Genomic DNA, 22,194 nt, shown 5'->3' with positions numbered 1-22,194 from the left:
GATTTCAATGTATATTTCCGTATTCGAACAACTGAAACAATTAGAAAGTCATAGTCTGATACTGGTCTAATAGAGGTTTGCCTTAAACTCACAGATGATGGGAAAAGTCGTCAACCATCATTTTTGGCAGTCGTAAGTCTTGGATACAGTTGACATCATCCAACCATCCATAATATGAAGGAGAAAGTCACATAACAACAGTCTATAACGGTTTCCTTTGTTACCAGGTCGAGACGACATCAGTTGATAACAGTCTACACCATAGATGATCGAGGTCTGTATCCAGAATCAAGAACCTGTCATGCACAGTGGACCACTTAACGATGGAGCGCCAATAATTTTTAGAGGTATGTTTCCGAAGAACCAAGTACCAATAACAAATTATTCTCTTCAAATGACCCGTACAACAGGAAGAATAATGACATGTTAATCATAAACGGAGATCTGTATCAAACCAAACCAAACCAATAACCACTTCTGAAAAAAATTTGGTTAACCAAATAATGAACATAATAAAGTCTTTCACGAGACAAAACAATATGATCCAGGTAATAATACTTGTTCTGAGCACAAAGATCACTTTTCCTTTTATGTAAAACTTTCTGGCCCATGATGTCCTGCACATACCCTTACAGGAGGAATGGTTCAAACAAATGTGCTAACTAAACTGAAAACCACTAAAATCCAATGGATTCTATCGGGTACTAATATAACGGTTATGTCTCCTCCAAACCTGACAATCACGATTGGACAAAAGCTGTCGAAAGTGATAACTCCGTGCAAATCTATGTTATGCAGAGCATATTGATACATTGTGCAGTAAGATGACTCGGCGTCTTGGCATGTTGATAAGATTAAGAAGACCTACCTCTATACTGGAGTTTCCAAAATGCTGTACAATGATTCTACTCTTATTGCTTTCTCTTGACATTGGTTTTTGTTGACCAATTTCATACAAACAGAATCATCATAAATTTTATATCGGTTTAAATCAATACTAGACAGATGTATTCCAGATATCATTCAAGGGTCATTTCGCTTTAAAAAATCCTAAGGTTTCAAGCTTTTATTTGTTACCAGGTCGAGAAAACAACAGATGACAAATGTCTACACTAAGGATGAAGTAGCAGCAAACAGTTTGCCATCACTTCTGGGTCTGGAGAATAATGTGGTCCTGAGGATTCAACATCAAGGAACAGCCATGACATGTGCAGTGGACGACTCCATGGGACACTATCAATAATGTTTAAAGGTATGTTTCTGAGGAACCAAGCACCAATAAATACAAAAAGTAAAAACATTCGGGTGGTAAACAAATGAACGATATGGTCTTAGACGTGACAGAACAATACGATTCAGCTAATAAAATTTCTTCTGAGCACAAAGACTGCTACGACTATTACTTTACTGTAAAGGTTCTAGCCCTTGATGTTCCGTACATAAAAGTACAGCAGGAACGGTCCCAACAAATGTCTTAACTCGTTCATGTATTATTCATTTTAGCATTGTTACCAATACTTTGCAGTTCAAGGTAGGTTAGGTATACTACTGTAGACCTTATTAACCTTAGGTTTTGACAAAACAAGATAAAATACAAAATAAAAAGTCCCATAAAACGACTAAAAAAACGTTTAAAAACAGCCGGAGCCTAACCTCTGCTTGGAGAGTAAGGTATACGCGGAATTTCTGAACTGGAATAATGCGCGGCTTTGCCTTTGATCCTGGGATAGTAATTGAGATTGTCCCTTTCCTGATGAGCGTCGTGTTTAATGTAACATCGCTATCGCATTAAAGTCTCAAGGAATTATTCGTCACAGAGACAAACGAAGTAGAAAGTAAAGCTTCAGATGTGACTTTAACCTCCTCATAACAACACGTTTAAGTGGCACCAGTAAAAGTCGGGTTTACGCCTAGTGTGTGCGCATGCGAAAGATTGCCTGAAGGATGAGATTCCAAAGTTATGACTGATATTCAGAGTATGACAATATGAATATTTAGTCTGCGGCTTTGTCAAACTAACAATTCACTAGCTGATTCCTCCTTACATTGATTTGTTTTGACAATTTCCATACAAAGATAATAATAAAAAGTGTAACTACTTTGGTTTAAATTCAGTACTACACAGAGGTATTTCAGATCATTCAAGGGTCATTTCGCTTGACAGACTCCTAATGTCAGTAGCACTGAGCTGAACAGAGATGTCGTGGCCATAGAGAAGCGTTGAACTGATTGCAATTGATAATTGGACGTAATGAACTATAACCGCACCATCCTGTCGGTGACATTAAGAACAAAAGGAGCACCTGAACAATAGATCAGTTTATGTACGGCGTCACCAGTGAAAAGTACGTGACTACTGTTAATCATAAGGGGCATGAACGTAAATACATGCATACAATGAAAAGTCTGAGCTTGCGGGGATACCTCAAAATGTACAAAACTATCCAGGAATCGGTGATGTTTTTTAAAGTTTTATTTTGTATTACGTGACAGAAAAACTTTATTGAAACTTTAATGTATACAATGTTAAGGACAATATATCCTTGTTTGACGCTGGTATGTACTTTCAAAGTGTCCGTCAATGTATTGTTATGATCGACTTTGCATTCAGCTTTTGGCTTAATATTATTGGTTGCCATGGCAACAGGGCAGCAAGTATTGGGGCGAATTTCCATTATTTGGCCAAAAACAGGGAAGTCACGGTAGGGCTGTAATTCGAAAAGTGCTCAGAATAATAAAGAGTACCCAAATCAACTACAGAGTGTCTTCAGTTTCACAAGAATAGTGGTAAAATTCTAAGAAACTCGATGCCAAGGAATTGGGCAACTTCAATTGTTTCAAGGTTACAAAAACACAGTTTTTTTTACCAAGCTTAAAACCAGTGTTTTTGTATATATCTCGTCAAGTATGGACAGAAAAGCAACAGTTGACTTTTGTCTCTACTACTAGGTTCTCTTGTACATGTACATACTATATCCAAGGCTTGAAATACTTTTTCTGCATACCTGCACTGGTGCAGCTAACATTGAAAATAGCCTGCACCAGACAATTTTTACCTGTACCACTCTGAATTTTGGAAGTATAGTTCATACTAAAATTGTTCAGGAACCATTGCTATTTTTTCTTTTCTGCAGAATATTACTTGACATAGGTGGTAGTGGTAACATTCAATGCAGCTAATAACAATCCCAGTACACCTACATCATATGACGTTTATGTATAAAGCCTAGTATTTGGGACCAGTGCAGGGTAGGTGCAGGTAGACATCAAAAATACCTGCACAGCTCCAATTTTACCTGCACTAACCTGCATATTAAGCAGGTAGTATTTTGAGCCCTGATATCTCTCATTGTAAGCAAGATGCCTGCGATACTGAATTTCAACAATGTTTTATTGGTACATCTAATTACAACAGAATCAAAAGAACCATAGTCAAATTTACACTCATCGATGGTGTCAATGGCGTGTAACATTGTTCAAGTACAATTTTAGGTTGACCGCAGATTGAGTTTTTGTGGTTATGGGTAGTGACAGGGCTGTGTTTTTGAGTTGTGCCAGCTTTAAACTTACATATCAACTTCTGCTGCTGATGTGAAATAGCCATCTTGGGTTTTCAGGGTTTGTACTAGTAAGTATTTGTCTCTCTTCCAATCAATAGCAATGTTTGCAATCTCTTTCTCAATGAGTCCTTGCTTCTTAAGCTCCTCTTCATTTCTCTTCCAAGCTATCAGAATCTCTGGTATCCTGCCTCCTGTCCTGACTTCTCTACTGTACTGTCTGAACGATCCAGGTTCTCTTCTCTTTTTCAGTACCCTTGTAACTTTAGATTGGTAATTGTGGTTAACACTTGTACAATGGCACTACAGACTTCTTCTTTCTTTGTCTGTTGGAACATCTCCTTAGAGATAAACCCGAAGGCTGCATCCTTTACCTGCAGCAACAGTGCTCGAAATACCCACTTGCATACTTGAAAATGCATTTTGGTTGGCGCAACGTAAGTCGTAATTTTAAATCCAGGTAGTGCGCAACCTGAAATTTTTCAGTTGGAACACAACTTTCCCCCACCTACATGCATAATTATTTATTTCTTGTTAGGATAAAGCATAAGTTATATGTAACTACAGAGGTGCCTAATAGGGGTGGGTAAACGGTACAGGAAATTCAGGTTCATGCAGGTCTCAGGTCCAGAGGTCCGGACCTGAACCGGGACCTGATTCAGTATGTGAAAACTTGTGATACTCAAAACAATGGTCCGTTTGGATACAAAGAAATCTGCTTTGCAGAGTATTTGAGTACCACGGGCGTTTTAAAATCCTACAAGGCTAACTGCCTCTGTGAGATTGAGTGTAAAAATTGGTAGAAATGACTACAGACTATACTATAATATACCTGTAGCCCGTTTCGTCCAATTTTGAGTTTGGATCAGTCCATTTTTGCCATGGGGCTGATTTGGAATAGTCCATATTTGCATGGGAAATACATTTGGAGGTTCAGATATCCACAATGATCTCTCCTGAAGTCAAATATTCTGCCAAGGATGCCAAAGTACAATTAATAAGGCATTAAGCGTGTTTGGTAGTATAGCGTTATACTAGTTTAGTACATTGTCAACTTAAAAACTTCAGGGGGCATGTACAGGGGGGTTAGCAATCAAAGATTTACAAAAATTTTGCATTTTCATATTCAGATGGACCGTCTCCATATTTCTAGGGGTGTATTTCATCAAAAACTGCATTTTTGCAAAATAGTGTCCCCCCCTATTAAGAGTAGAGCGAGGTCGTCTGCACAGTCGATATCTTCTAGGATTATGTGATCGTTCCTGTATGTCTTTTATTTTTTCGTATGTGACAGGGAAACTTAAATTGATACAATGTTACTGGCAATATATCCTTGTTTGAACCCGGTTTGTAGTTTTAAAGGGTCCGTCAATGTATTTCTTGATCGATCTTGCATTCAAAATGATCATACACGAATTTAATGTTTATGTAGGAATACCAAATGTTTGAGGATCTTCCAGAGTGAGCAAGGATTGGTACAGACTATCAAAATCTTTCTCGAAATCAACGAAAATCATGTAAAATGAGCTGCTACAATGCTGAGTTTAGTCTAGTTTCTGTATTAACACAAATATATAATCAGTACACGAGTAGCATTTTCTAAAACCAGCTAGTTCTGATTTGAAGATGCACCCACAGCTTCTGAAATGCGACGGATGGTAATGCAACTGAACATAATGTGCAAAAAAATGAAACATTTTATGGTACAATCTCTGGGTTGCCTCTTGGTACAATCAAATGAAACAAGCTCTCTCTTGAAACACGAAGTCTCATGAAGATCAAGACATTTAAATGCCAATTGACTTGTAGTTAACTTATTTCATAGTTTATATTACAGAAATGTGTCGTTACTGTATTGTTGCTGTTTTTAAAATGTTTGTCTAAGACTGCCTGAAAAGCAGGTTGTTTTTAAAATGTTTGTCTAAGACTGCCTGAAAAGCAGGTCTAGCTTCGACCTGGTACACTCCTGGTCAAACAAATAAAGTGGTGATGAAAATTAGAGAGAAAACGTTCGAAGATAGTTATGTTGATGACTTACAATAACAATTTCAATATATATATATATATATATATTTCCATAAACGAACATGTGAAGCAATTAGAGAGTCATAGTCTGATACTGATCTAACAGAGGCTTGCCTTGAACTAATAGATGATGGGTAAAGTCTTCATCCACAATCTTTGATGGTCGTACGTCTTGGATACAGTTGACACCATTTAACCGTCTATGATAAGAAAGAGAAAGTCACATAACAACAGTCTGTAACGGTTTCCTTTGTTACCAGATTGAGACGACATCAGTTGACAGTTTACTAGGGACCGTCAAAAATGTTCAAAGGTATGTTTCTGAAGAACCAAGCACCAGTAAACACTTCTAAAACGTTCGGTAAACAAAATAATGAACATAATAACGTATTTCGCGTGACAAAACACTACGATTCAGGTAATAACCTTGTTCTGGGCACAAATCCTGCTATGACTATCCCTTTACTGTAATGGTTTCTAGCCCTTGATTTTCTGTACATAAACCTACTGGAGGAATGGTTCCAATTCATTTATTTATGATTTTGTCATTGTTACCAATACTTTACAGTTCAAGGTAGGTTAGGTATACTACTGTAAACCTTATAAACTTAGGTTTTGACAAAACAAGATCAAATACAAAATAGAAAGCCCGATAAAAACGACTAAAAAAAACGTTTAAAAAACAGCCGAAGCCTAACCTCTGCTTGGAGAGTTAGGTATACGAGGAATTTCTGAACTGGAATAATGCGCGGCTTTGCCTTTGATCCTGGGACAGTAATTGAGATTGTCTCTTTCCTGACGAGCGTCGTATTTAATGTAACGTCACTTTCGCAGAAGGATCTAGAGGAATTTTTCATCACAGAAACTAAAGAAGTAGAAAGTAAAGCTTCAGATGTGAGTTTAACCTCCCCATAACAGCACGTTTAAGTGGCACCAGTAAAAGTCGGGTTTTCGCCTAGTGTGTGGGCATGCGAGAGATTGCCTGAAGGATGAGATTCCAAAGTTATGACTGATATTCAGAGTATGATGATATGAATATTTAGTTTTCGGCTTTGTCAAACTAACAATTCACTAGCTGATTCCTCCGTACGTTGGTTTGTTTTGACAATTTCCATACAAAGAAAATGATAAAAAGTGTAACTACATTGGTTTAAATTCAGTACTAGACAGAGGAATTCCAGATCATTCAAGGGTCATTTCGCTTGACAGACTCCTAATGTCAGTAGTGCCGAGCTGAACAGAGATGACCTGGCGATACAAAATTGTTGAACTGATTGCAATTGATAATTGAACTATAAACGCGCCATCCTCTTAGTGACATTAAGAACAAAGGGAGCATCTGAACAATAGATCAGTTTATGTACGGCGTCACCAGTGAAAAGTACGTGACTTTTATTAATCATAAGGGGCATGGACGTAAATACGTGCATACAATGAAAAGTCTAAGGAGACTATCTTGCAGGGAAACCTCCAAGTGTAAAAAGTGTTCAGGTGTTGGTGATGTTTGTTACTTACGATGCAACGACGTTTGCCTCTCCCTACCAGCACCACGTACATCAGAACGGGAATGTCATAGTTTCGTAGTGATCTAACAAGTGTGTATTGAACACATTCAGATGAACTAACAAACTACCAGTATACTGGACCATACATCTACTAGAAACTAACTCAGAATATAGCACTAAATGGAACAGACTGTTGGTAGACTGATATACATCACAATAAATCACTAAGTGTCATACTCTATTCCTATATCATCTAACTGAAAGTGCATTTCAAAGCAGAGACTTATATCCATATTTGGTAGGGTAACCTAACTAAAACGCCAGTGGTTTCATTGGTTTTCCATTTATCATGAGGGGGGTGTTGTTTGCAGTACTCTCCCATAGTACTTGAGTCTTTTGCCCTCTTTATTTTGGACAAGAGGTCCGGTGTGTTGGGTATCATTTTGAGGCTTTCTGTTTTCTCTTGTGCACCACCTTATCTGGTTAGGAGTAGAGCGAGGTCATCTGCACAGTTGATATCTTCTAGGATTATGTGATCGTTCCTGTATGTCTTTTATTTTCTCGTATGTGACAGGGAAACTTTAATGGATACAATGTTACTGGAAATATATCCTTGTTTGAACCCGGTTTGTAGTTTCAAAGGGTCCGTCAATGTATTTATTGATCGACCTTGCATTCAAAATGATCATACACGAATCTAATGTTTTTTTTACAATTTAGGTAGGGATACCAAATGTTTGAGGATCTTCCAGAGTGAGCGAACAGACTATCAAAATCTTTCTCGAAATCAACGAAAATCATGTAAAATGAGCTGCTACAATGCTGTGTTTAGTCTAGTTTCTGTATTAACACAAATATATAATCAGTACACGAGTAGTCTTTTCTAAAACCAGCTAGTTCTGATTTGAAGATGCACCCACAGCTTCTGAAATGCGACGGGTGGTTATGGAACTGAACATAATATGCAAAAAAATAAAACATTTCATGGTAGCCTCTTGGTACAATCAAATGGAACAAGCTCTCTCTTGAAACACGAAGTCTGATGAAGCTCACGACATTTAAATGCCAATGGACTAATTGTTAACTCGCTTAGTAATACTATTTCATAGCTTATGTTTTTATAGAAATACAAATAAAGCGAAAATGAAATGATAATTTGAAGGAAAACTTTCGAAGATAGTTAATGTTGATGACTTACAATAACAATTTCAACAGATATTTCCCTGAATGAAATAGGGAAGCAATAAAATAGTCATAGTTTCATACTGGTCTAACAGAGGTTTGCCTTAAACTCACAAATGTTTGGCAAAGTCTTCAATCACAATCTTTGGCAATGGTAAGTCTTGCATACAGTTAATGCCATTCAACAATCTATGATAAGATGGAGAAAGTCACATGACAGCAGTCTCTGTAATGGTTTTCTTTGTTACCAGGTCGAGACGACATCAGATGACAACAGTTTATACACCATAGATGATCGAGGTCTGTTTCCAGAATCAAGAGCCTGCCAAGACATGCACAGTGGGCCACTCTACGTGAGACCGTCATTAATGTTTGGAGGTATGTTTCTGAAGACCCAAGCATCAATAACAAATCATTCTCTACAAATCAACCGGACTCCAGGAAGAACAGTGACATATCAGTCACTTACTAAGATCTGTTTCAACCTAACCAAGTAAACCAAATCAAACCAATAACCACTTCTAAAACGTTCTAAAATAAAATATTTAACATTTCTAAGTCTTTCACTCTCAAGGGGATGCCCTAACATCAGCTCCCGGTCCATCCGCCTTGCCGTGGTGTGAGAGCCCGAATGTACTAATCTCCTAGTTCTGGGGTAGGTGCCACATTCCTACTCTGTAACCTCGAATGAGGGGGTGGAGCTTGGGTAGTCACTAAAGGATGGACCTTGCCCCTCACCCAAGAGGTTAAAAAGGGTTGGCGTAGGGTCAACTACCCTACCTGTAAAAGAGCCACCAGTCTTTTTAATAGGATCTGGGAAGAGGAGCAAGCTCCCTCTGAGTGGAGAGAGGGCATCCTTGTCAAACTGTCAAAGAAGGGAGATCTAAGTAATTGTAACAACTATATGGGGATCGTGCTGCTATCGACAGCCGGCAAAATCTTCAACAGAATTCTCAGAGTGGAGGATGAGGGATGCAGTGGATGCGAAGCTGCGAGATGAGCAGGCAGGCTTCCGCAAGAACAGGTCCTGTGTCGATCAGATTGTCATCTTACGCATCATAATAGAACAGTCGTTGGAATGTAACTCTCCTCTGTACATCAATTTCATAGATTATGAGAATGCTTTTGACAGCATAGACAGGGCCACCTTATGGAAGATACTAGGACACTTCGTGATACCACAGAAGTTTATATCCCTAATCAGCAACACATACAAGGACATTAAGTGCAGAGTACCCCACGCAGGACAGCTAACAGAGAGCGTTGAGGTGAAGACAGGAGTACGACAGGGTTGCCTAATATCGCCATTTCTTTTTCTCCTGGTAATAGACTGGATCATGAGGACAACTACAAGAGGGGAGAGAACTGGGATCCAATGGACATTATGGACACAACACAACGAAGATTTAGATTTTGCCGATGACCTGGCACTTCTCTCACACAACCAAAAGCAGATGCAGGACAAAACTGGGAATTGTGGTAGACCGTCAGGGAGTACAGACAGGGATGTTACCGCCAGGATAGGTAAAGCGAGGGCAGCTTTCATCATGCTGAAGAACGTCTGGGCCTCCAGGGTGATACGGGTAGCCATCAAACTCCGCATCTTTTACTCCAACGTCAAGTCAGTACTACTCTATGGATCCGAGACCTGGAGAACAACAAAAGCAACGCAGCACAGGATACAAACCTTCATTAACACCTGTCTGAGAAGAATCTTTGCAATCAAGTGGTCAGACAGGATCAGCAACACATGTGGGACAGCTCAGCTGTGGGACAGAACAGGACAAAAACCAGTGGTCAGTCAGATCCTCAAGAGAAAGTGGTCCTGGATAGGCCACACCCTCTGGAAGCCACCATTCAGCATCACACACCAGGCTCTGACTTGGAACCCACAGGGCAAAAGGAAGAGGGGAAGGCCCAAGAACAGTTGGAGAAGGGATACGGAGGAGGAGACGAAGAGTATTTAGAACAACTGGCAGGATCTGAGGAAGAAGGCCCAGAGGCGGGTACAGTGGAGGGCTATCATCGGTGGCCTATGCTCCGACCGGGGCGAAGGGCCCAAGTCTTTCACGTGATAAAACAATACGGTCCCAGTAATGAAACTTGTTCTGAGCACAAAGACTATTATGATTATTATTTTCTGTAATGGTTTTCAGTCCTTGATGTTTTGCACATAACCTTACAAGAGGAACTGTTCCAACAAAGTTCTTAACTCATTCATTCATTTATTTTTTTATTTTATCATTGTTTCCAACGCTTTGCTGGTCAGGGTAGGTTAGATATACGTGGGATTTTTAACTGGCTTTGCCTTTGATCCTTGGATCATAATTGAGATTGTCCCTTTTCTGACGAGAGTCGTGTTTACTGTAACGTCACTACTTCATTAGAGTTTCGAGGAATTTTTTCGTCACAGAGACCAAAGAAGTAGAAAGTAAAGCTTCAGATGAAAGTTTAACGTTTGATTAAGTGGCATCAATAAAAATCGTGTTGTCGCCTAGTGTGTGAGCATGTGAAAGATTGCCTAAAGGATGAAATTCCAAAGTTATGACTGTGATATTGAGAGTGTCATGATATGAATATTTAGTTGGTGGCTTTGTCAAAACTAACGATTCACTGTCTGAATCCTCCTGACTGGTTTGTTTTCACCATCTTCATACAAACAAAATCATAAAAAGTGTGATATTGGTTTAAATTCAGTACTAGACAGAGGTATTCCAGGTCATTCAAGGGTCATTTCACTTGACAGACTACTGATGTTGCTAGCGCCAAGCTCAGCAGAGATGACCTGGCGATAGAAAATCGTTGAACTGATTGCAATCGATAATTGTACATAATTGACTATAAACGCGCCATCCTCTCCGTGACATTAAGAACAAAAGGAGCATCTAGACAATAGATCAGTTTATGTACGGCGTCACCAGTAAAAGTACGTGACCACTATTAATTATAAGGGGCGTGAGCGTAAATACGTACATACAACGAAATCTCTGAGCTCGCAGGTTACCACCAAAAGTACAGATATTGATGATTGTTATTAATTACGATGCAAATTTCAAGGACGGTTGCCTCTCCCTATGTGCCCGAAATACACAAATAACACAACGCGTTAACGGGAAAGTCATGGTTTCGTAGTGGTCTAACAAATGCCAATTGAACTAACTACATCGGTTTGTGTTTACCACTTTCATACACACAGAATAGTAATTGATATTTGTTTAAATTCAGTACTAAAAAAGTATTCCAGATCTTTCCAAGGTCATTTAAATTACAAATTTCTGATCTTAGCACCGAAGTCGTAAATAGCTTAACAGAGATGACCCGGCAATAGAAAAGTGGTGAACTGTAATTCTATCAGTAATTGGACGTAATGGAGTATGAATCGCGCCATCCTGTCTGTGATCTTAAGAAGAACAAAGGAAAGAAGGTACAAAGAATGTTTACGACGCTAGTAGTGAAATGTACATGTATATGGGGCTACGGGTCTACCAAATGCATATTCTGAGTTAACAGAATGATCAAAAGAGTTTTTAATTAGAGTTTCTCGACAATGGTCTTCAGTTTTGTCAAAGACAAACAAACAAACATACATACAAACAAACAATCAAAGACATTTTTAGAACTTTCTGCACAGGTGTGTCTGGTGGTATCATTTAATCAGTTCCTCCGGCTAGCTTCACACCTTATCTACACCTTGATTGTGCACAGGTCAATGCTTTGGAATGCTTCTGACTTACCGGTAACTGCATTGGTGGATGCACCGACGGCGCAAAGAAAGTTTTTTGCCGGAGCCAATCAGAGAAAGATACGTCTTCAGGAGTGCGATTTCTCCGCCCACTTTGATCGTAATTCTTCTGATTTGCTATAAACAGGGGACGCTACCGGCCGTGTGCAGGCAGTTCTGGTGGAGAGAGGAGAAGGCACACCTCTAAGAACATCGAGTCCATCCGATCATCGATCGGGCACACCGACAAGTCAAGCCAACCTTCTTCCTCTAAGTTAAGGTGAGAACATTTTACTTCTCTTAATTTTTATACCTAGACATTCTTTATTACCGAATTGTAATCAAATAATAGGGCCAGTTAGGGGCGTGTTGTTCTTCTGTGATAATGTATTCACGGATTGTAAAAGAGCAGCTACCGGTGCGATCACGGAACAAAGTACCGGTACCCTGACGACAAATATGATGTATATTTTGTCCATATCAATATTATGCTATGTATAATCACTAGTGATTGTCAATGTTTCAGCTAAAGAAAAGGTCGTTCTTTTATTGAGCTTTTGTCTGTCTCGCCGGGGCTACGACAATGTCAATTGTATTGGAGCTGGCGTCAACCGCAACGCACATATTCACTTTGATTTCGGCTACTTAAAGACTAGACCACGTCAGTCGAAAAAATAGCCCCATACCGCACATATTACCACCATTCGTACTACGCGTATGTCGCATGCGCGCAAAACGCTCCAGTGATTTCTCGCCCCTCGCATTGAGCGGGCTGACTTATTCTGAATCCTCAAACCGTAAATAAGTGAGCTTAGCGGCGCGTACCAGCAAGGGGCTGAGTTCAGTCAGTCGCTATCCTTGTACGGAGCTTTCTGCATCGCATGTGCCGGCAACACGCCGTGGCGAGTAGGCCGTCGCCACCCGCTGAATGCTCCGGTGCCCATCGTAGGTTAAGCCCCGGTCGCGTCGGACTCCAAAGCCGCATACTGCTAGGGTACCTCTCGTGGTGTTCACGATCAGGTCACGGCGCCTATTTGTCACCTGTTCCCGAGTTAATAAAGATTTCAAAGATTTCAAAGAGTTGATTCTAACTCTGAATTGATTTTAACTCCTGTCGCAGGGTGTCCATGTCACCACGTAGGAATCATGCCCGAAAGTGCCAAAGGCAGCGCTAGGTCGTAAAATGTCCATCAGGGCCCCCTTTTTAAATTTTCACCGTATCAAACATAACAATGGATCGCGCGCGTGCGGTGGATTTTTCGTGGGTCGCGCGCGGTGGACTTTAATTTTCCAATTTTTTACCGTAACATATAAATGGATCGCGCGCGCGATGAATTTTTGAAGAGACGCATGCAGACGAGCAACAAGTCGGGGCGAGTAAGTCGTTATCTAGTCTGGATGCCTGACTGAGGGTCTACACGAGACAACTCTTCGGCTCTATGGCCAACATGCCCCCAGGGAAAGTCAACAACAGGCTCCCCAGAGTTAGGCCCTGAAAAAACACGGTAGATGTTATAGACATCGGGGATCTGGCATCATGGATAATCACAAACCGAGTCCTGTCAGTCTTCGTCGTTTTCCCTACAAGTCATCGCTGATTTTTTAACCACACCAGGAAAAAGCCTGGTCAGTTTCCCATTTTCCCCTTTAGTCTACCACTGATTTTTTAACTGTGCTTGGGACAAGCCAAGACTTCGAGCCACCACACCCACATTTTGCAGGTTGCTTTTCGAAAGTTGCTGTACTTTTTGTGCAGTCAATAAATCGATAAAACTCATAGATCCTACCGTTTCCCAGACCACGATAATTGAGCACCACACGCATGTATGTATGTATATCCGTCCGGTGAGTGATTTCTTGCACGTCACCCGACTGACGGACGTTCGCAATCCGATTTGCACGATCTGCACGATCTGCAGGCGACTTGGTAACGATCTCTGCGAACTCAGAGATCACCGGCGACTTGTCGCTTATGTTAAGAACATGTTTCGTACGACCCCTGAAAATCGCCGGCGATCCCGACAAATCCGAGATGATCGTGAGAACACCGGACGTCTTACTCAAGAAAATGTCATTTAGAGCTCGCAGAATCGTCGTCCAATCGGTTTTCGCGTAATGTGACAGGGGTATAACCACATCGGTAACAGGCCAGGTCTACACCCACAAGTATTGTACTTGTACCGGTTGATTTATGGAGGGCCCAGCAACAGGCCGGGGCGAGCCACCGCCACACGTACATACCATACATCATGTCTTGTGCCCGCCCGACAAACATGCAGCGTTAGTTCAACCAAAGGTGTCATTCATGTATTACTCCGAGTGGGCACCCTATACAGTGTAGGAATATGCCTACTTCCATCAAAAAGAAGGTGATGTGACGGTGTGTGACCAAGGGTCCAGAACCAAACGTCCGGGTTTGAAGGTCATGTGTCTGTAGCACTGTGGTAAAGGTCACCACTTCTTTGAGCCCCAAACCAAAGGCTTTCCAGACTCACATGTCTTCAACAGTTTCAAACAAGATATTCATGGTTCCATGACTTGACGTCTTCCTATTTTTGTCATGCATTACCTGTTTGTTTTGCCTTGTTTAGCCTGTTCTATTCTAAAGGCCCTTTGCCTCCATATTTACTGGTCGCGTTGAATTTTGACATCACAATGAGTGACCAATGGTCTGCTCAGTTTCCAGTAAAGTCACAAAACATCTCTGTTAATTATTAAAAAAGCTGCTAAATTTAAATTATCTGACCTATATCATTTTAAGCTTTATAAAGGGGCAATACTAATAAAACCTCACTGTTAAATGATAGGTGTTTAATCTTTTCGTCAAATGTAATTGTTATTCTTAAGATTACCATGTGATGTGGAATTTATTTGCAAATGCTTACCTCATTTGCATATATATTTCAAAATTACAAAAATTTGTAACACTGGATATTAATACAGTATGTTTCTTAAGTAGTGTGAATGATATTAATACAGTATGTTTCTTAAGTAGTGTGAAATGTAGCAACATGTTAATCATGCAAATTCTGACGATAGTCTCCATAATACCCGCCTCACATTAGGCGCGATTCGATCGGAAGACTAGTTTACGAGCTCTAAATGACATTTTCGTGAGTAAGACGTCCGGTGTTCTCACGATCATCTTGCGATTTTTAGGGATCGCCGGCAATTTTCAGGAGTCTTGCGAAGGTCGCGGTGCAGCGAAACATGTTCTTAACATAAGCGACAAGTCGCAGGAGATCTTCGAGATCGCAGAGCTCGTTACCGAGTCGCAGATCGTGCGTGCAAATCGTGCGTACCTCGCAAGGGTATCGGTCAATAGTCTTGCGTCAATCCAACGACTGAAGACCGATAGGCGAGCACAGACATAGGTATTAATCATCGAACGCAAATCGGATGGCGAACGCCCGTTAGTCGGGCGACATTCGGGCGACGTTCACCCGACTTCCGATTGTTTACAAATATTGAATTTCTGGGAATGTAAGGGTAATTCTAACATTGTGGCCCCTTTGGCAGTATGTAGGCTGGCTTTGTGACACACTTTCCTTTCTTGTGTCATTTCTATTATGCCCTCGCATTCCATTCATTGGTTAAAAAGATTCCGACAACAAAATAAGCAACATTTATTGATCTCTTGCCTTTTTTGAGGAACGTTTTGTATTCCCTTGTCCGCGTGCAAGAGGTCATGGGAGGTTCATTATCATAAATTTATTCACCGTCGATCGCACGTGGCTCGCTTATATGTGAGGGTACAGGTTTTGGGCGAAAAATACGCAAGACCATCTTAAGATCTTAAAATCAGCCGACCTTCCTGCGATCGCGAAGTACGTCTGAAGATCGTATATAATGTGAGGCGGGTATAACGAATTTATGCAGGCAGTAAAATAAACGGACGGCAAGCTTTATTACGTGAAATGTTTTCTGTTTGGTCGAGCGTCCCTGGCACCATGTGTGTACGTGTGCCTCAAGTACTTAGAAGTTGCTAAAGGAGGGGTTGTTCAGGTGGGGCTAGACCATTTCTTAATGCTGGAGGGTCTATTCAGGTGGGGAAAGTCCATTTCTTCCTGCAGAAGGGACTGTTTATGTGTCCATTTTGTTCTTGGAGGATGGAGTGTTCAGGTTGGGACAAACCATTTCTAACTGCCTCACCTCCTTGTCGCACCCACTTTTTGACCTCTAACTACAATGGCTGTATACGTTCACACCTGCCTTTTAACATTACTTAGCCACAATTTCACCTGGCATAAATTATACTTAAAAGCGAAACTGTGTGTATGTGTGACTAGTACTGACTACACATATTCATCTCTAGGCACAATATATGCAGAGCGTTAATTTCGTGTGCAACATAGAAACGTTATGTACATGTTGCAAAGGTACAGCTCACGATGTAACTCTGAATTTTTCTCTTGACTACAGAGGCACTGAACAGGACTAAGGTTGAAGATGACCCGTCACTTCATGCTTGTCCTGGCGCTGACACTCCTGGCTGGAGCCGTGTATCCAGGTAAACATTCCATGATATAAAGGGAACGAAAAAAGGAGGATTTAACATTTTGATTTAACATTTGTCTCACTTTACAATAAGCCTGTACCAAATGACAAGATTGTTATAACTTGAGTAGTTTTAATGTCAGTCAAAATCTGATCTTAATCTATTTTCTATCATAAGCCAAGAGCGAATGGCAGGGACAGCAACTCAAGGATAAAGATGCTTCATCTGCAATTGAGGAAGCTGAACTTCTGCTTAAAGAGCTTGAAGGTAGAGTTTTTTTCCTTTAGTTTTTGGAGGTAAACATGGTTGCATACTCAGATTTTCGATAGTACAAATTAAGCTGTCCATGCCATTATCTTATATCACGAAATCAATTGTGGCAAACTTGAAAGATATGGCAAAGAAAAGGTATGAATGGAAAGTGAAATATCATTTGCATTCTTTTGGACAAAACAACGTAAAAACAGTAATAAAACTTGCTTCGTAGTAACACACTTTTTTATTAAATGAGTTTAAAATCAAATATGGAGAATTGTGAACTGATATGCATGAATGTAATTATAAACAATTCTGGGTGCAAATCAGTGAGAATAGGGTCGCAACGTGGCCCAAAGGTCAAAGATGTGATTAGGCAAAATGCTTAAGGCACATATCGTCCACGCAATGGAACGTCTGATTTTGTTGTTCGAATTTGTATGGATAAGTGAATTTATAATCTTATTACCTTTGTGCAAATAAAGTTTCAATTTATTTTACAAAAATGAAACTATAATAATGCATTTGGCATAACTTCTCGTATTTAAAAATAGGCTATATCTTTTGCCATCAAAAGGTTCTTATGATTGACCATAGTTATGTTGTAGATTAGACATGCATCATTTTGCGTAGAGCTTGTTACCTGATTAAGAGTTTGGTCTATTCTGTAACAGTTGTACTTTTCACTACAACTTTTAGATGTTCTATCATTCACAGATCTGGTGTTGGGTGACAACAATAATGGTGGTGATCAGGACATGGCCATACCGCACGGAAAACGACAGTCTGGTGAGTGTGAATTCTATTTTGATATCAAACTGGTGATCACTTACTCTTAATTGCCCAGCTTGCTTTTGTGAAGCCTTGTTGGGTTTTTGTTTATTCTATGTTTTCGAAATACAGTGTTAGTGGCTTCCTCGTGGAATGCATGTCTTATTTGATAGCCACTAGGGGGTCTAAAGTCACAACACTTACTCCCTTCCGCAAGATTTATCCACAACTCAAAAATTATTGCCATAGTACTTCCAGAAAATGAGACTTTAAACTGGAAGTTCTGCTGTATTACCTCAGGGAGCCGCTAGGAGACCCATTATTGAATTGGACCTTCATTTTCCGAAACCTACAAAATATCAAAAGGGTCCATCTAGAGTTATGCAGTGTTAATATAGAAACACACAAGTTCTGCTGTAGTATTCCAGACGGAACAACAGAGAAGCGACTGTATATAGTGTAAAATAAATGTCAGAGCGAGAAGCGACTGTATATAGTGTATAATAAAAGCCGAAGCGAGAAGCGACTGCATATAGTATATAATCAACGCCAGAGGGAAGTACTTTCTGGATGGTACCCAGGCTATTTCTAGATAGGAATGGAAAATGCTTTACATAGAACAGTCCATTTTGCATAGAAAGAGGTGTTTAGGAAAATTCCATTCTTGTATAGGGGGCTTTGAAAAATCCATCTTCGAGGGGAATGATTTTTGGGATTGGTCAATTTCTTCAAAAGGTTGATATCTAACAACACATTTTTGCATTGGGATGGAGATGGGTTGAAATATACTGTATTTGCTCGCGAGTAAATGGCGGCCTTTCACTTTTACATCATTTACTTAGTTATGGGCACAGTTTCGAAAATACTCGTGGCAGATTGTCGTGTTTTGCTTGTGTTGAATAGTCTTGGGTTTAACGTTTCATAAAAAGCCGACTGACTTTCATTTGGTTTAGTAAACGCTCGCTACTACATGCTTTAGAAGATAGCATCCTGGCGACCGTAAAATGCCAAGATCAGTTTTCACGTAATTGTCAACCTTTGCTTTTTTTATGTAAAATCTGAGTTTTTCACCCTTCCAGTCTGCAATGATCCACTCGGAATGCAATCTGGTGCCATACCTGATAGCAGCATTACTGCATCCTCGATCTACAGTGCTACCTACCAGCCATACCACGCACGGCTACACGGTTCTGGTCGCAGTTGGATCCCCAGATCCCCAAACACCGTCGGCGAATGGTTGCAGGTAGGCATGCATTTTGATAGATAAAGGACTCACGGTTTTTATATTATGGAATCCTCTTAACTTCATCAGTTGTGATGTCTATCGTCATCCATGTTGCTCTAAGGTGATGTTTCATTACATTTCAGCCATGGTATGGTGAAATAAAGTTATTTTCACTCCGCGTTTCGTCGGTACGGAACGGTTGAAAATATTATATCCGTAATTATATTTCAACCATACCACAGGTATGGTGATATATGTTTTATTCGTAATGTTCCTTCTTTCTTTCTCCGGTCAAATCTTCAGATTGATTTATCTCCGTCGTTCCTGGACCGAATGACTTGAAATTTGAAATGGCACAAAGGTAGAGTGGGCTAATACCCTTTGACGTTTGTTTAAATATTTTTTTGTCATATCTGCCTCTAAATTGGTTTTATCGAGTTTTTTTGGACTGAATTTTCCCTGGTATTACAACCGAATGAACTTAAATTTGGTACAGAGGTGCGTTGATGGTATGCCCATACAGATCCAATAACGGTTTTGGCACAAAGAGCAACAAACTGCTTAAGTTTGCGACTTTTTGGCAATTCTTTGACAAAAAAAGGACATTTTTATGCCCTGTTTTTTAAATCAAATGATCTGAAATTGGGTACAGAAGTGCCCTGAACATATGTGCACATTGATTCATTAACACTTTTAGCATACAGTACAACAAAATGCTAAATTTTTTGGCCATTTTTTTTACCAAATAAGGACACTTTTTGCTCCTCTACCCTGGTTTTACGACCAAATGACCTCCATTTTGGCATAGGGGTGCCTTGATCATTTGCCCATATAGATTCTATAGCACTTTTGGCATACATTACAACAAAATGCTTCATTTTGCACTTTTTGGCCATTTTTTCCCCAAAAAGGGACACTTGGGAGTCTTGTACCCTTTTACGACCAAACAACCTAAATTTTGGTACAGGGGTGCACTGGATATTAATTTAAATGACCTATGCATGATTTCTGTCATAAACCACTATAAAATGATTTTTGCGGATTAATTGGGTCATTTTCCAATGGCCCAGGGGTCAATGACCTCAAGGTCGTTGACCCCATTTGCAGGCGTTCTCAGTTGTAGGCCTGTATGTCTATATAACTTAATTAAAAAGTACTCAGTTACGCGATGATTACCTTCTTTTCTCGGTTGCTGTTGTTATAATCGATGTAATAATCTCGGGAATCATATTTTCGATATTGTGGAACAGGCAATGTGGTTTCAGCGTTTGGTAATCAGCTTATCCCAAAGCAGAAAAAGTGGGTTATGTGTCGCGGTAGTGGTATCCCTAAACAGATGCTTGACTCTGTGACTCTGGAACAATCGACGTCGTAGATCAACTGTTTGGGGTATCTATGACAATTTTGAATATGATAATTAACTGTTATTTATCTACTTGTGCGTTTGGGGACCTGGTGTACATGTGTTATCTTTTGCTTGTGCTGTTACGCTGCTGTTGTGTTGGTATGTACTGGAAATTTGTTATATATATATATATAACAAATTTCCAATATATATATATATATATATATATATATATATATATATATATATATGGTATCACATTTTACGTTTAACATACGTGTGGTACCGTTGGTAATTAGCTTTTCTCCAAGCAGATGGAGTGGGTTATGTGTTGTATAATGCAAGTCGTATTATGTCGTATTACAAGATCAAGAGGCTATCCGTGTGTGATAGAACGTGCAAACAATGTACGTCAAACGTGGTGGAAGACAAAACACATTTTATGTCAAACTGCTCTTTTTATAATCACGAAAGAAAAGAGCTGTTAAAAGAGGCCACCAAATTCCACCCAGACCTCCTCACATTCTCCGACAAAAAGAAAACAGCCCTCCTTCTAACACCACAAACCCCACACATAATAGAAAAAGTGGGATCTTTCGTCTTCTCGAAAAAGGAGTCGAACCCACTAGCACAGGATCTAGAGTTAGCTTTTTCTAGCCTTAGACTAGAGTAAACACTTGTGATATAATTGTTTTTACACTGTTTGAATCTTTTATGTCAGCTGCAAGAATTTGCAATAAACTTTATAATGTGTGATGTAACGCCAACAACTGACGTCGTGCACCAACTGTTTGGGGTATCCCTGGCAATTTTCAATATTTTTCATTTGGTTTCGTTCTTTCGAGACGCTGATTTTGCTGTTGATTCGTGCAAAATTGTGTTTTACATTTGGCGGTAAGGTAGGTTAGCTTTTAATTTTAAGTATGTTTTTGGTATAAGTCGATGTTTTTGTATGCGATATGAACACAATGTCACAATGTCACACACAACAGAAGACAACACAACCGACAAAGAAACCATGATTACGTCCCAGAGTATGTTCCCTACGGCAAGTAACTTTAAACTGACAGAGTTTCAATCCAATAAAATGCCCTTAGTGCCAGTGTATGACCACTGACCTCGAACAAGGTCGACACTCCTATCTTACGGATCTCGCACTCTACGCGCACGACATTGTTACGCTAAGGCAAGATTATGCTTAAAGGCAGATTGCATACAAAGTAAAACAGTTTAACAGTGGTTTACAGAATCATAAAAGAAGAGAGAGAGAAATACTTTACTGCCATTGAAATATATAGAAATATACAGATAAAGAGCCATATCAAGTAAAGTTGTTGGTCCTGGGATTTTTCAGAAAAAAATGAAGCAACAGGATGGTAAAATTCTTGTAAAAATTTGAGACGTCTCCGATTCGGTAATGGCTCAGACAAACTAGAAGAAGATTTAAGTTTTCAGCTTGAAGAAAACAAACAATACTACAGCACAGTACCTGCACCTGCTTGATAATTAGTAAAAGTTATGCCCTGATTGTATAAAGAAAACGTTAACTGCAATTGTACCCATGTGCATCACAATGAGATTATAACGGTACTTATACCTAGTTACCTTGCTAGAAAATGTTGAATGACTTCATGTAATTTCATGTTGAACATTTTCTGAATGGAAGGTGTGGTGATTTCTTTCACTTTCGAAAAAATAGGATCTGGCGATTCCAATAACCAATTAGATATGCATAGGAGCTCCTGTGGAAGAGCATATTCTTCCAGAAGGGTCCGGGCATATTGGGTAAGCTCCTTTTTGACATGGAATAACTTCACATATTAGTTCACTTTTGGGGAGAATTTACCCTTGAAATGTTCCATTTTCGCGCAGGGGTGATTTGCAACAGTTTAATGTTGCATGGTATGGCTGAAATATGCTGTATTTGGTCTCAAACAAATGTGGGCCTTTCTAGTTTATCATATGTTGATGAACACGGCTGTATCTAGCTCTGAATCTAATAGATTTGATGCAATGGGGGACATTTCACTCTGCACAATGTGACCTCGTATCAGTGACTAGTATACGTAATCAAGACTAATTTGTATCTGCCCTTCTTACATTGTACGTA

The 22,194-nt window shown here is 39.8% G+C and overlaps 1 long non-coding RNA gene across 1 annotated transcript; it reads left to right on the top strand.

The window, feature by feature from the left end:
- Window positions 1–225: 225 nt before the first annotated feature.
- LOC118429600 lies at window positions 226–18,720 on the top strand. Its single transcript, XR_004832750.1, has 8 exons — window positions 226–347; window positions 1,081–1,252; window positions 8,521–8,647; window positions 12,139–12,270; window positions 16,413–16,500; window positions 16,666–16,755; window positions 17,461–17,532; window positions 18,594–18,720. It is a non-coding gene; the product is annotated as an uncharacterized LOC118429600 (long non-coding RNA).
- Window positions 18,721–22,194: the final 3,474 nt, after the last annotated feature.

Source organism: Branchiostoma floridae, chromosome 13 (assembly GCF_000003815.2).
Source record: "Branchiostoma floridae strain S238N-H82 chromosome 13, Bfl_VNyyK, whole genome shotgun sequence".
Lineage (NCBI taxonomy): Eukaryota > Metazoa > Chordata > Leptocardii > Amphioxiformes > Branchiostomatidae > Branchiostoma > Branchiostoma floridae.
Note: the sequence above shows the minus strand (reverse complement) of the source record. Positions and strands in the feature narration are given on the sequence as shown.